General features: G+C 38.9%; 1 protein-coding gene and 1 pseudogene across 2 annotated transcripts in view; one reads left to right on the forward strand and one right to left on the reverse strand.

Annotated features, from left to right (window-relative positions):
* HORMAD2 (HORMA domain containing 2) overlaps positions 1 to 12142 on the reverse strand; it is a gene marked incomplete at its 3' end in the record, with an annotated part of 81451 nt that overhangs the window by 23762 nt on the left and 45547 nt on the right. The gene's annotated exons all lie outside the window — the stretch shown is intronic.
* LOC308434531 (ribosomal L1 domain-containing protein 1-like) lies at positions 11073 to 11715 on the forward strand (annotated as a pseudogene). Its single transcript has one exon. The product of its transcript is annotated as a ribosomal L1 domain-containing protein 1-like (transcript).

Consider the following 12142-nt stretch of genomic DNA (forward strand, 5'->3'; position numbering starts at 1 on the left):
TACAAGGGAGATGAAGAAACACTTGGCCTAAGATACACTGTGCTTCTTCCTCTTTCACACTTCCCACTAACTGCACTGCAACTGACCTTGTGAGTTTTGACTTGGTGAGTATAGAGCTGACTCCTGGCAAGTTTTATAATTTACTCGATTTTTTGTGAAAATTAGTTTTTGTTGGAATTTCCACTATGAAAGTTAACTGGGGAGTTCTTTACAAGAAGATAGCTCAGGAGAGATTACTATTAGCACCTCTTTTCAAAATGTGTGTGTGTGTGTGTGTGTGTGTGTGTGTGTGTGTGTGTGTGTGTTTGCGTGCTATACATAGATCAGGGAACAATTGACAGTTCTATTCTTCCACTATGTGGGGATTGAACTGACTTGGTAACAAGGTCCTTTGCTTGTTGAGCCATCTTGACCCTCAGTTTTCGATTGCCTCGGTATTTTCACACATATAAGATTTAAAACGTAAAAGGTTCCCATGTAATATTACGTATGTAAAACAAGATCCTATGTTTGCAAATCATTGACATAAAGGTTAGTATATGCTGGTTATTCAATACAGATTAGTTAGTTGGATCTAGTTAAACATCTGATTGAACATGAGATGACTATAAAATGAAATTATATTCTGAGTTGGTATGATGACTTAAAATCAGCTTATTCGATATGGGTATGAGGGTGAAAGGGATCTCTGAGCAAGGGAAAGTCCATGTCCTGTTACAAGGCCTCTCATTTGAAATCCAGCTGTGAACCTCTATCGCATAAACACAGCAGCAGAGGGGAACAACACACGCCTGAACATGCTGAGCCCTCAGTGAAGAAAACTCCAAGAGGAGAACTGAAACTGGAGACACTGAGTACCAGACCGCATACAAACAAACACATCCTTTCCAGTTCCACCAAGATGCAGGACACTGTAGAACACTAGTCCTCTGGCCCTTTTCATCGTATAGTATAGAGTAAAAATGGGGAGCTGGGTTCCAGAACTGACTTGCAAGTTTCCACACAGAAGAAAAAAAAAAAAAAAGGAAGGAGACTCATATTTGCCATACAGCAAACAGGGATGCTTTGAGGATTAATGACATAATGTCTGAAAAGAGGCTGGAGTTCCTTGGAAAACAGACTCTACATAAATATAAAGTTATAATATTTAGGCTTAGTCCACAATGTGAGACCTGGTCTTTGGTTTATGAGGTCATCAGCAACTTTGTAGAATGTGCTCAAATACCCACCAAGCAACCTTTCAGGGTCCTCCTAAGTGAACTGCCCAGCTAATATGAGCCACCTGGACGGAGAAAAATCAGAGCCAGTTTTCCTTCTTTGTGGCTCCCAGAGAATACACGTGTGGAACGCTGATCCTATAAAGAAGAAAGGTATTGCCAAGACAGCATTTCCACAGCACTTAGAGCAAAGGTTCTCAACCTTCCTAAAGCTATGACCCTTCAATATGGCTCCTCATGTTGTAGTGAATCCCCAACCATAAAAGTATTTTGTTGCTACTTCATAACTGTAATTTTGCTACTGCTATGAATCATAAATGTAAATATCTGATATGCAGTATATGTGATATGTGACCCCTGTGAAAGGGCTGTTTGATTCTTAAAGGGGCTGTGATCCACTGATTTAGGGTTTCCAAGGAATTCAGTAGAAGTTTGGGTATGTTGTGGCTAAGAGGTAAACAAAATCAATATCATATGCTGACCAAGAGGAAAAACAAATAGTGTTTCCCACAAGAAAAACTGGAGGTAATTGTAGGAATGAGAAAGCGTCTTGGAATGGTTGTTTATGGACATTAGCTTTTCCTGGGCTAGTTTAATGTCTCTGACTGGAGTACCCTCTACCTCCTCTTCTCCATATAAAGGTTATCAGGGCCATTCTGCAGACACTTTCATTTTAATGTTCCCAGGGGAAATCAATTCAACATAGACACCGATTTGCAGAATCCTGAGGTCTAACTGAATGGCAGTTGTATTGCTATGTAAAATAGTTACATTTCTCAGTCTTAAGAGGGAAGGTAAATTGTAGTACCAAGACTCCAAGCATGAGAAAATTTCCTTTTCAAGATGTAAGGTTCATAAATATAATTAACCATTAACTGCTCAATAGTAATTCCGAGACTGTTATAATACCACAGTATCTGAACAGAAGATGGAAGAACTACAGAAGAGCCCTTCATTTGGTTGTTTTGTTTCTATATTTATTTCAGTTGGCTGTTCCTTCAGGGGCTTGACTTTTCTGATTGGTAGATATTTCAGACAGACTAAAGTTGGGAAACACACAAAGAAAAATAAAGGGAACAGAAGTGGTATAACCTCAACAAATTAAGTGTGCAACTTCTAAATAAGACATTGACCTCAATTCTTCCTTTTCTTCCAGCCCTTATCAGCTGAGTCCTAAGGTGGTGTAAGATGTGTCTAAGCAAGCTAGGCAAACTGCATGAAAGAGAATGGAGCCTGGGCAAGACAGGAAAGGATCCACAGGGAAGACAGGATTGGTGTGAGGAGATAGAGTTTAAATAGGGTAAGAAGGGTGTGTTACACGGAAGGGTGACCAACAGTAGGGTATCAGAACAGAAGCTGAATTAGAAGGCCATCTGCATAAAAAGAGGCCTAGTGTAGAATTCCAAAGACCCAGCAGGATGGGAGGTTATCTGGGGGGAGTTGGGAGCCCCAGGTGGGAGGGGGTGAGACAGGTCTCTGAGCAAGTATGAAAAAAATGAGGGTAGGAATTTGGTTACATCCCAGGGAAGCAAGTAAATATGTTATGGATGACAGGAGCCCAAGTTCTCACAGATGGGAATAGTATAAATATGGAAAGTGAGAAAACTAGAATGATCTTTTCTATTTTCTAGTATTGCACTGGCAATATGAGATTATGGACTTCAACTTGGATGCATACATATAGGTGTGAGTGTGTGTGCTCAAGCACTTGTGCATGGACATGTAGGCTCTACCTCTGTCCCCTCAGAGAGCCCACACCGTAGTTACTAAAAGAAGCCACTAATACTGATTCTGGGACTGAAACAGGGAAACTATAAATCTGGACAGCTTGTCAGGGCAGAATGCAAGTAGGTACTAAATAATTACGGGGACACTAAAGCCTCCCTGATGGGATAATTACTAGCAAAATCTCAGAGACTGTGAGCATCAAAGTAGTCAGTGACAGATAAAGTACTCATGAATTCATACTGGATTCAGAAATGAATAAATGAGAAGTTTGATGAAGATAAGATAATGTAGCTTCAGAAGACTTCTCTAGACTGATTAGTTCCAAAAGATTAAAGAAAAAAAAAAAAAAAAAAAAAAAAAAGACTGACTTTATTATAGAGAAGCCTAGCAAACTGCACCTTAATCAAATTACCAAGCAACAAATTAACAATGGAACAAATCAAAATCATTTGCTACTTAAAGGAAGTAGTGATTATTCAACAGCACTTCTGGAGTACTTGCACACACACACATACTCACACATACACACACACTGAATTTAATCCTGAGGAAACATCAGTCAAATGCATATGGAATGATCAGTGAGTCTGTTCTATACCACAGTTAGTACAGTCAAGGAAAGACTGAGGACCTGTTCCAAACTAAAGGAGGCTTAAGAAATGTAACAACTAAATAAACCGTGGGAGTCTGGCCTGGATCCTTATGTACTAAAGAACATTATTAGTATAGCTGGGGACTGGGATAGAGTCTGAGGACCACATAACAGTTGTTCTAGAAGTTTGTCCTAGCTTGGATGGCTGTACTGTGACTATGGAGGTGAATGGTTCTACTTCTAGGAATTGCTTTAAGTTTTTTGGGTTAATGAAGTAAATTGTTCAGGAAAAAAACAAACCTGATTTGTGCTGAACTTGCAGCTTTTTGGCAAACCGAAAACATGTAAAAATGTTCATTTTTAGGAAAATATTTTTAAGAAAAGGACTTACCTTTTTCTGCTACACACCTATTTTAATAAATGTTTTGGAAGGCACTTACTCTTCCCTAACTGGCCTACGACTGAGGAGAACATGTCTAAGTGAGGTATCAGAAAGCACAATGCCAGACACAGGAGATGAGCGAATGAGAAACCAGGAGAATCTTGTTTTGACTGGGGCCTATCAGGGATGCTTCTGAGACCATAGGCATCTTTAAAAGATGTCTTAGGTCAACTAAATCATGCAAGGGCAAAACTAAGAGCAGAGATCACTGTGTCCTGTCTGAGTGGTAGCAGTTAGTAAGACGTGGCTTGGATGGAAATATATCATGCATTGAAAGAAGCACAGTGGATTCTTGATGAACTAGATGTGATTGTGAGTGAGGTTTTGTTTGAGACAGGGTTTCTCTGTAGACATAGCTGTCCAGGAATTCCCTCTATAGACTAGGCTGGCCTCAAACTCATAGAGAGCCACCTGGATCCCAGAGTTTTGACTGATGTAACTGGATAAAAGATAGTATTACTTACTGAAAAGGGAAAGAAGAAATGTGAGGTTCACATATAGTCACTTGATTTTTGACAAAGGAGCTGTAAACATTCAATAGAAAAGGACAGCCTCTTCAACAAATGGTGTTGGTCCAACTGGCATTCAGCACACAGAAGAATGAAAATAGACCCTTCCTTATCTCCTTGTACAAAGCTCAAGTGCAAGTGGATCAAAGATCTCCACATTAAACCAGATACACTGAAAACTATTAAAAGAGAAAGTAGGGAAAACCTTAGAACACATAGGTACAGGGGAAAATTTCCTGAACAGAACACCAATGGCTTGTGCTCTAAGATCAAAGATCGAGAAATGGGACTTAATGAGATTGCAAAGTTTCTGTAAGGCTAAGGACACTGTCAAGAAAACAAAACTGCAACCAACAGATTAGGAAAAGATCTTTACCAACCCCACATCTGATAGAGATCTAATATCCAATGTATACAAAGAACTCAAGAAGTTAGACGCCAGAGAATCAAACAATCCTATTTTAAAATGGGGTACATAGCTTAAAAAAAAAAACAATTCTCAATTGAGGAACATTGAATGGCTGAGAAGCATCTAAGAAAGTGCTCAACATCCCTAGTCATTAGGGAAATGCAAATCAAAACAACCCTCAGATTCTACCTCACACCAGTCAGAATGGCTAAGATCAAAAACTCAGATGACAGCAGATGCTGGTGAGGATGCAGAGAAAGAGGAACACTTCTCCACTATTGGTGGGGTTGTAAACTGATACAACCACTTTAGAAATCAGTCTGGCGGTTCCTCAGAAAATTGGACATAGTCCTACCTGAAGACCCAGTTATTCCATTTCTGGGCATATACCCCAGAGATGCTCCAACATACAATAAGGGCACATGCACCACAATGTTCATAGCAGCCCTATTTATAACAGCCAGAAGCTGGAAAGAACCCAGATGTCCTTCAGTAAATGAATGAATACAAAAATCTTGGTATATTTACACAATGGAGTACTACTCAGCTACTAGAAACAATGAATTTATGAAATTCCTAAGAAAATGGCTGCATCTAGAGAATATCATCCTGAGTGAGGTAACCCAGTCACAAAAGAACAGACATAATATGCAGTCACTGATAATTGGATACTAGCCGCAGAAAGCTCTGAATACCCCAGAAACAACTCACAGACCATATGAAGCTCAAGAAAACCAAAGGTCAAAAAGTGAAAGCCTCAGTCCTTCTTAGGAAAAAAATAAATGTATAGCACCCTCTCAGAGTGTGGTTCACCTGGATCTTAAATCATTAATAATTCAAGAGCTAGAAATATAGCCTTGTGGCAATTTTTGGCATTCAAAGATCATTATGCTTAATCTATACTCACCAAGAAAACTGTTTCCATGTTACATTCTGTCCTACATGTACTTTATGCTTATGGTAACTAGTGGCATTTCAATGCATGCTATCAAACCTCTAAAAGAATTAAGTACTGACAAAAAATATATTCATATAGTGTTATGCCAAAATGCCTTTAAAAATCTGTACATATATCTCTCTTTTTTTTTTTAAAAAAATAAAGTTGTAAGAGTGAAAAAAAAGAAGTGTAAGGTTAGTTTTAATTGTCAACTTGATAAAACAAAAATCACTTGGGAAGACAGTTTCAGGGACTGTCAACACTCAGCTGGGCAGTGTACATGTCTGTTAATAAATTAAGTGATATGATCCAACACACTGTGGTAGCATTATTTCCTAGACATTCTTACATTCTATCAAGAGTAGAGAAATTGAGTTGAGCACCAAGCAAATGAATGTATCTACACTCATTTTCTCTCTGCTCCAGACTGTGGATGTGATGTGACCAGCTGTCCCAAACTCCTGCCCCCGTGTCCTCCCACACTGCTGGACTGTAACTTGTCACTGGTTTCTCCCCTCAGCTGTTTTCCATCAAGGTATTTTATCACAGATGAAATGAAGATGAGAAGTGAATAATGTTAGGAAAATGAACATGTGAACTCGACAACGGGGCTGTCAAGATGAAAGTCTGAGTAAACTGGGCTAAAAACGACAGAAGGCAGAGAAGTAGACACAGAAGAACTAAGAGAATCGTTGTGCAAGATGAACAGAGTTCGGATATGAGGTAGCAAAGGCATTTTGGATAAGATAAAATACATTCCCTAAATTGGGGACGCATAAATGGACTTAACTCTTTTCTCATGCCAGTGAAAAGCCAACCTAACTCCAGGAAGGAGAACATGTTGGGCAACAGTGAGAAAGAACACAGGTCGGGTGGAACCAGATTAGGAGCAGCCTGAAGCTGAGCAGAAGTGTTTAGACTTGATGTAGTAGGAAATGGGAGTCATGAGATCTGATGAAAGCTATAGTTATGTTAAAGCAGATGAGCCAGTGGTGTTACACGGTGGAGAGGAGGCTGCAGATGATGGACTCATGTTTTCTCAGTAATATCACCCTGGAAAGCAAAGGCTTGGGGGCACACTTCGATAACAGTGTGGAAGGGGAAGGGCAGTAGTGAATAAGGCGACTGCATATTGAATTGGATAGGATAGTGGGACGAAAGGGGAGAACTGCTGAGTAGCAGTTCAAAGAAGCAGAAGTGGAAGTCTGGGTCAAGGTCAGGGCTCAGGATAAGACATGTAAAAGTCAACAGTACACACAGCGCTGTCTGAAGCTCTAAGAATGACCAGGCCCATCAAAGAAACTATGTAGGGCTGGGAGAGTGTAAGTCAGATCTCTGGAGATGTTGGGAGCTGCTTGCTACTAGAGATGGGAAAAGGAAGAGAAGCAAAAGAGAAGTGGATAGCAGGGTAGACAAACGAAACGGAAGCAAGAAGGCAACAACAGCAGAAATAAGAGGGGTATTTCAAAAAGCATGCATAGTCATCGTCATAGAGCAGACAGATTATGGAAGGACTGGTAAGGAGGGTGGTTAGGAGGCTGTAAGGACAGAATAAGAATAGCAACTGGAACACAGCTAATCAGGGTCATGTGAAGGTTGCACTTCTTCCCTGCTGAAAGTTAGACTGACATCTTTACATTTCCCTCACTTTCCTCTTTTCTGAGAATCTCCAAGTCTCATTTCTGAACATAAAAGTAAGTGAAAGAATTTGACTTCTCCATCCTTATAAATCAACAAGAAATTATCATTTTTGCTCATTTTTTTTCAAAATTGAGTTTAGAGTTGTTCTGAAAAGTTCTGAAAAAATTCTGTGGGAGGGATAATTTTCTTTAGGTCAAAGTTTTTTCAGATAATGTAGTTTATGGTATTCAGTGGCTTTCTATCCAGCTGAGATACTTATTTCAAAATAGAAGACAATGTATTAATATTGTCTTCTCTGAGCCATTCAGACTTACTATCTAAATACATTTGTATTATTTTTACAGTATTTTGGAGTATTTGCATGTTAAATTTTATGTCTACTTTGGCAATTCTCAACCTGTATAAAACTTATTTATGTATTTATTCATTCTTCAGATCAAAATGCATAAAATACTTCATTTCTAGGTTCTCTAACTATTTCTTGAAGTATTTTTTAGAAATGTATTTACTATCTTCTGGACAGAAATGGTAAATAAAAAAACAAAAACTTTAAAACACAGATGTTTGGAATTCTGATGACACAGACACACACATCTTAAAAGAAAGAAAGAAAAAAGGAAGGAAGGAAAAACACCACTAAACTATATACAGGAAATTAATATTTTCAAAGAGAGGAGACAAATCTATAACCACAAACAAGAACAGGATGTCATCAGAAAGCTATATTCAGAGAACAACAGCAAAGGTCTTGGAAATGAAAATACAGTCACACAAACGAGAAAGAATCAGGTCTGTGTTGAGGGTTATCTTTCCCCAGAACAAGACAAAAGTACAAACATGGAAAACTGATTACAAATCTTTTAACAAACAGAATACCTATACAAAAGGTCTAATATTTATATGGAGTTCTGCAAAAAAAAAAAAAAAAAATGTTTGAAGAGACATTGTTTTCCTTAAGGAAATAATTGAAGAAAGTTTCCCAGAACTGAGGGAGTGCCCGAGTTACCAGACTGAAATGGGTCACTATGTAACCAGAACAAATAATGTATAAAAACAGACTCACATCAAGGGACGTTGCTATAAAATTTTAAAACCTTGAGGAACAAAGCTTTCAGACAGGAATAATCAGATAATGAACAAAGACTTCGAACCAGAAAGGTCTGAAACTTCTCAAAAAGCAGCAATACTGAAAGCTAGGAGAGGAACAATGTCCCAAAATTTACCAAGACAAATAATTATCATGCTAGATTTTTATTTCCAAGAAAACACTCAATCAAACATAGGGGTAAATGGTATTTTTAAGACAAAAAATACCAACACCCAATACTGGCAAAGAGTGCCCAGGAAGCTGGGGTGGGAGCAGCAGCAGGCAGAAACCCTATAGGCTGATCCAAGATGAAAGGGATCATCTGAGCAGCCCTGTGCACCACAACTTTCTATGATTAGTTCCCAGCACCCATATCAGTTGGCCTATAACCTCTGAGGGTCAGATACCCTTTTCCTGCCTCTGAAGGTACCACAGATGTGCACTTGAGGCACACACATGCAGATAAACAATAAATCAGTATTTTGAAATAAAAATTACTATGCATCAGTGCTTTTACATTCAACTGTAGTCAGATGGATCCCTGTGAGTTCAAGGCCCACCTAGTGTACACAGAGACTTCCAGACCAGTCAGAGCTACACAGGGAGACCCTGACTTAAATACAATGCCCATGAGGAAAAACACAATGAAATGAACAATAAAATGAAACTATTTGAAGTGTATCTCTTTCTGTTTTGATAAATAATAATTATAGCTACAATGAAGATACAGAACATCCATTATGCTAAAAAAAAAAAAAAAAGTTACCATCTGTCTCACTATGTAGCCCTGGCTATCCTAGAACTTATGTAGACCAGGCTGGTCTAGATCTCACAGAGAACTGCCTACTTCTGCCTCCCAAGGGCTGGGATTAAAGGGTGCACAACTGGACCAGTCATAGTTTATTTCTTTTAAGTTACACAAATATATTCTTTTGTTTGACGTTTTTCTGACTTATAAAATTCACACCTATATTCGCCTGTATCCATTGTTTCTTTTTATTGCAAATTGTAATTCATTTTTTAAAGACATCATAAATTTGCTTATTCTCTGATATACTCATGACATTTGTGTTGTTTCCAGTTTGGAGTTATTATAAGTAAATTTGTAGTGAATGTACACACACAAGCCTTTACATGGTTGTGTTCTCATTTCCCTTGCTTAGACACCAGGAGTAAAAACAGCTGCATCAAATACTAAGTCCATGGTTAAGAAAGCCTAAGACTTTTTGTTTTATTTTCTTCAGTATGCTTCAACTATGTTTCTCCTGTTGTATAATATGAATTCACTGAACTATCAATGGCCTCTTATCTGCTAAACCTATCCAGTAAAAATTTAAAGTTACAAATATGGTATGTTTCAGATCTATAGTTGATTTTGTGATTCTCCCCTTAAAAAACAAAACAAACAGCCAGGCAATGTTGGCATACGCCTTTAATTTCAGCAGTTGTGAGGCAGAGACAGATACATCTTTTGAGTTCAAGGACAGTCTAATCTGCAGAACAAGTTCCAGGTCAGCCAGGACTACACCAAGAACCCTATCTTGAAAAACCAAGCAACCAAGCAACCAACCAACCAGACAAGCACTTCCTGTATTTTTCTACCTTGTGATACTTATGCTTTTCTTTAAATCTGTGACCATACTTATAATAGCTTTTTCCATTTATCTTATTGATGTCTAATCTACATAAAATAAAAACCATCTGTGAATTCTAATAAATGTATACATATTAACAACCCAAATCAATTCTACTCACCTCTGTACTTAAGCCTCAGACAAAGCTTTCTAATTAACTTTTGTCTCTAGATATTTCTCTGCAAAACACTGTGTAAGGGATCAACTTCTCACGTGTCCATGGAAAGAGCTCCATGGGATGGCTCTCCAGCAGAACTGAAGAACTGTTTTTAAGAAATTAAAGTTTCAGTCATACTTGGTGGCACATGTTTGTGATCTTAGCCTTCAGAGGCTGAGACAGGAGAATCACATATCTGATGCCAGTTTAGATTCCATAGGGAGACCCTGTATAAACAAAAGTAAAGTCTCTAGAAGTACTGTGAGGACATAGAGCAAGTGAAACAGGATCATATAAGTATAACATTACATTAAACAGATGATTTCAATAAAGAGATAAACATTCCTAACCAAATGCTAATTCTGGAGATAATAGAAATGAAAAATTCACCGGAAAGTTCAGCAATAGATCTGAGCTGATGAAGAAAACGACGGACAAGCCTGTAAACAGATCAATATAAATTAGGATATTGAAAAAGAACAGTTTGGAAAATGAACGATGAATATTTAGGTGGTCAGCAGACTATGACAGGCTGTAGCACAGCTGGTGAAGACAGGGTGGAGAGAAAAGTACAGATGCAGAAGAAGCACCAGACAATCGACAGTCAACAGCAGAGGCTTTGCAGGCATAACTAGCTCCTTAAACAACTTGGGAGCAAAACAAAATAAAACAAAACAAGAACTTTAAAGCCCAGATAACAGAGTACCACACGAGGTGACATGAAGTGCTCAGTGTCGTCGGACTCTTCCTGCGCCTCAGCTGCTGTGGGGACCACCACCGAGGGGCAAGCAGCCCTGACCGCTTTGCCTCATAAGATTCTCTCAGAATCCTCAAAAGTCTGCCTGATTGCCAAAGATAAATGCAGTTCACCTGAACAGACAGAAAGTTTCTATAAAAAGCTTTTGAAAAAACACGGAATAAACACTACCTCTCAGATTATCCGTTTAAAACTTTAAAAACAGAAGATAAAGCCTATGAGGTCAAGCTCCGCCTCCAGTGTAGCTTTGATGTCTTTGTTACTGATGAAAGAATTAGAAGGCACTTGCCCACACACATAGGAAGGCATTTCTATCAGAGGGAGAAAGTTCCAGTATTTGTAAATGTTCTCGCAAAGAATCTGTCCAAAGAGATTGACTCGTGTATCACAGGGATTGGCTTAAACATCTCTACGCATGTTTTTTTTAAGTACTGTCCCAATTGGTCACACTGGAACGGAGACTCAGCCCATCACCACAAACATCCTGGCTGTCTCAGAAATGCTTTCAGAAAAATTGCCAGAGAAATGGCAGTGTGAAACTCTTGTTCCTGAAAACTGTGAGGTCGGTTTCCCTTCCCATCTTTTCCTCATTTGTCACATCTTAGTATGAAAAGATCGTTTCCAGAAGGACCAGCAAGGCAAGTGCACAGCCGAAAGTTAGAGGAATGTGAAGAAATAACTCCACAACTGGCACCAATAGGAGAAACTCCAGATAAAGAAAATGTGAAGATGCAAGGAAATATCACAGGGGAAAAAGCTCCAAAATCAAAATCTGATCCAAATATACCTAAGGGTAAGAAAAGGAAGGCCTTACTGGTTTCAGAGACTCCAGAAGCCTCAGATCCTGAGACCTCAGGGAAGAAACAAAACAAAACAAAACAAAAGGATGTGCTGAAATTCAGAAAGCCAGAGGCCAAGTCCTTCTCTATTCCCACGAAATCTGGAAAGAAAGCTTCCGACACACCCAGGGACAGAAACCCACGCAAGCTAGAAGCAGTGCACTGGCACGAAGGGCATCGGTTAACCTCAGAG

Source organism: Micromys minutus, assembly GCF_963924665.1.
Source record: "Micromys minutus genome assembly, chromosome: 1".
NCBI lineage: Eukaryota > Metazoa > Chordata > Mammalia > Rodentia > Muridae > Micromys > Micromys minutus.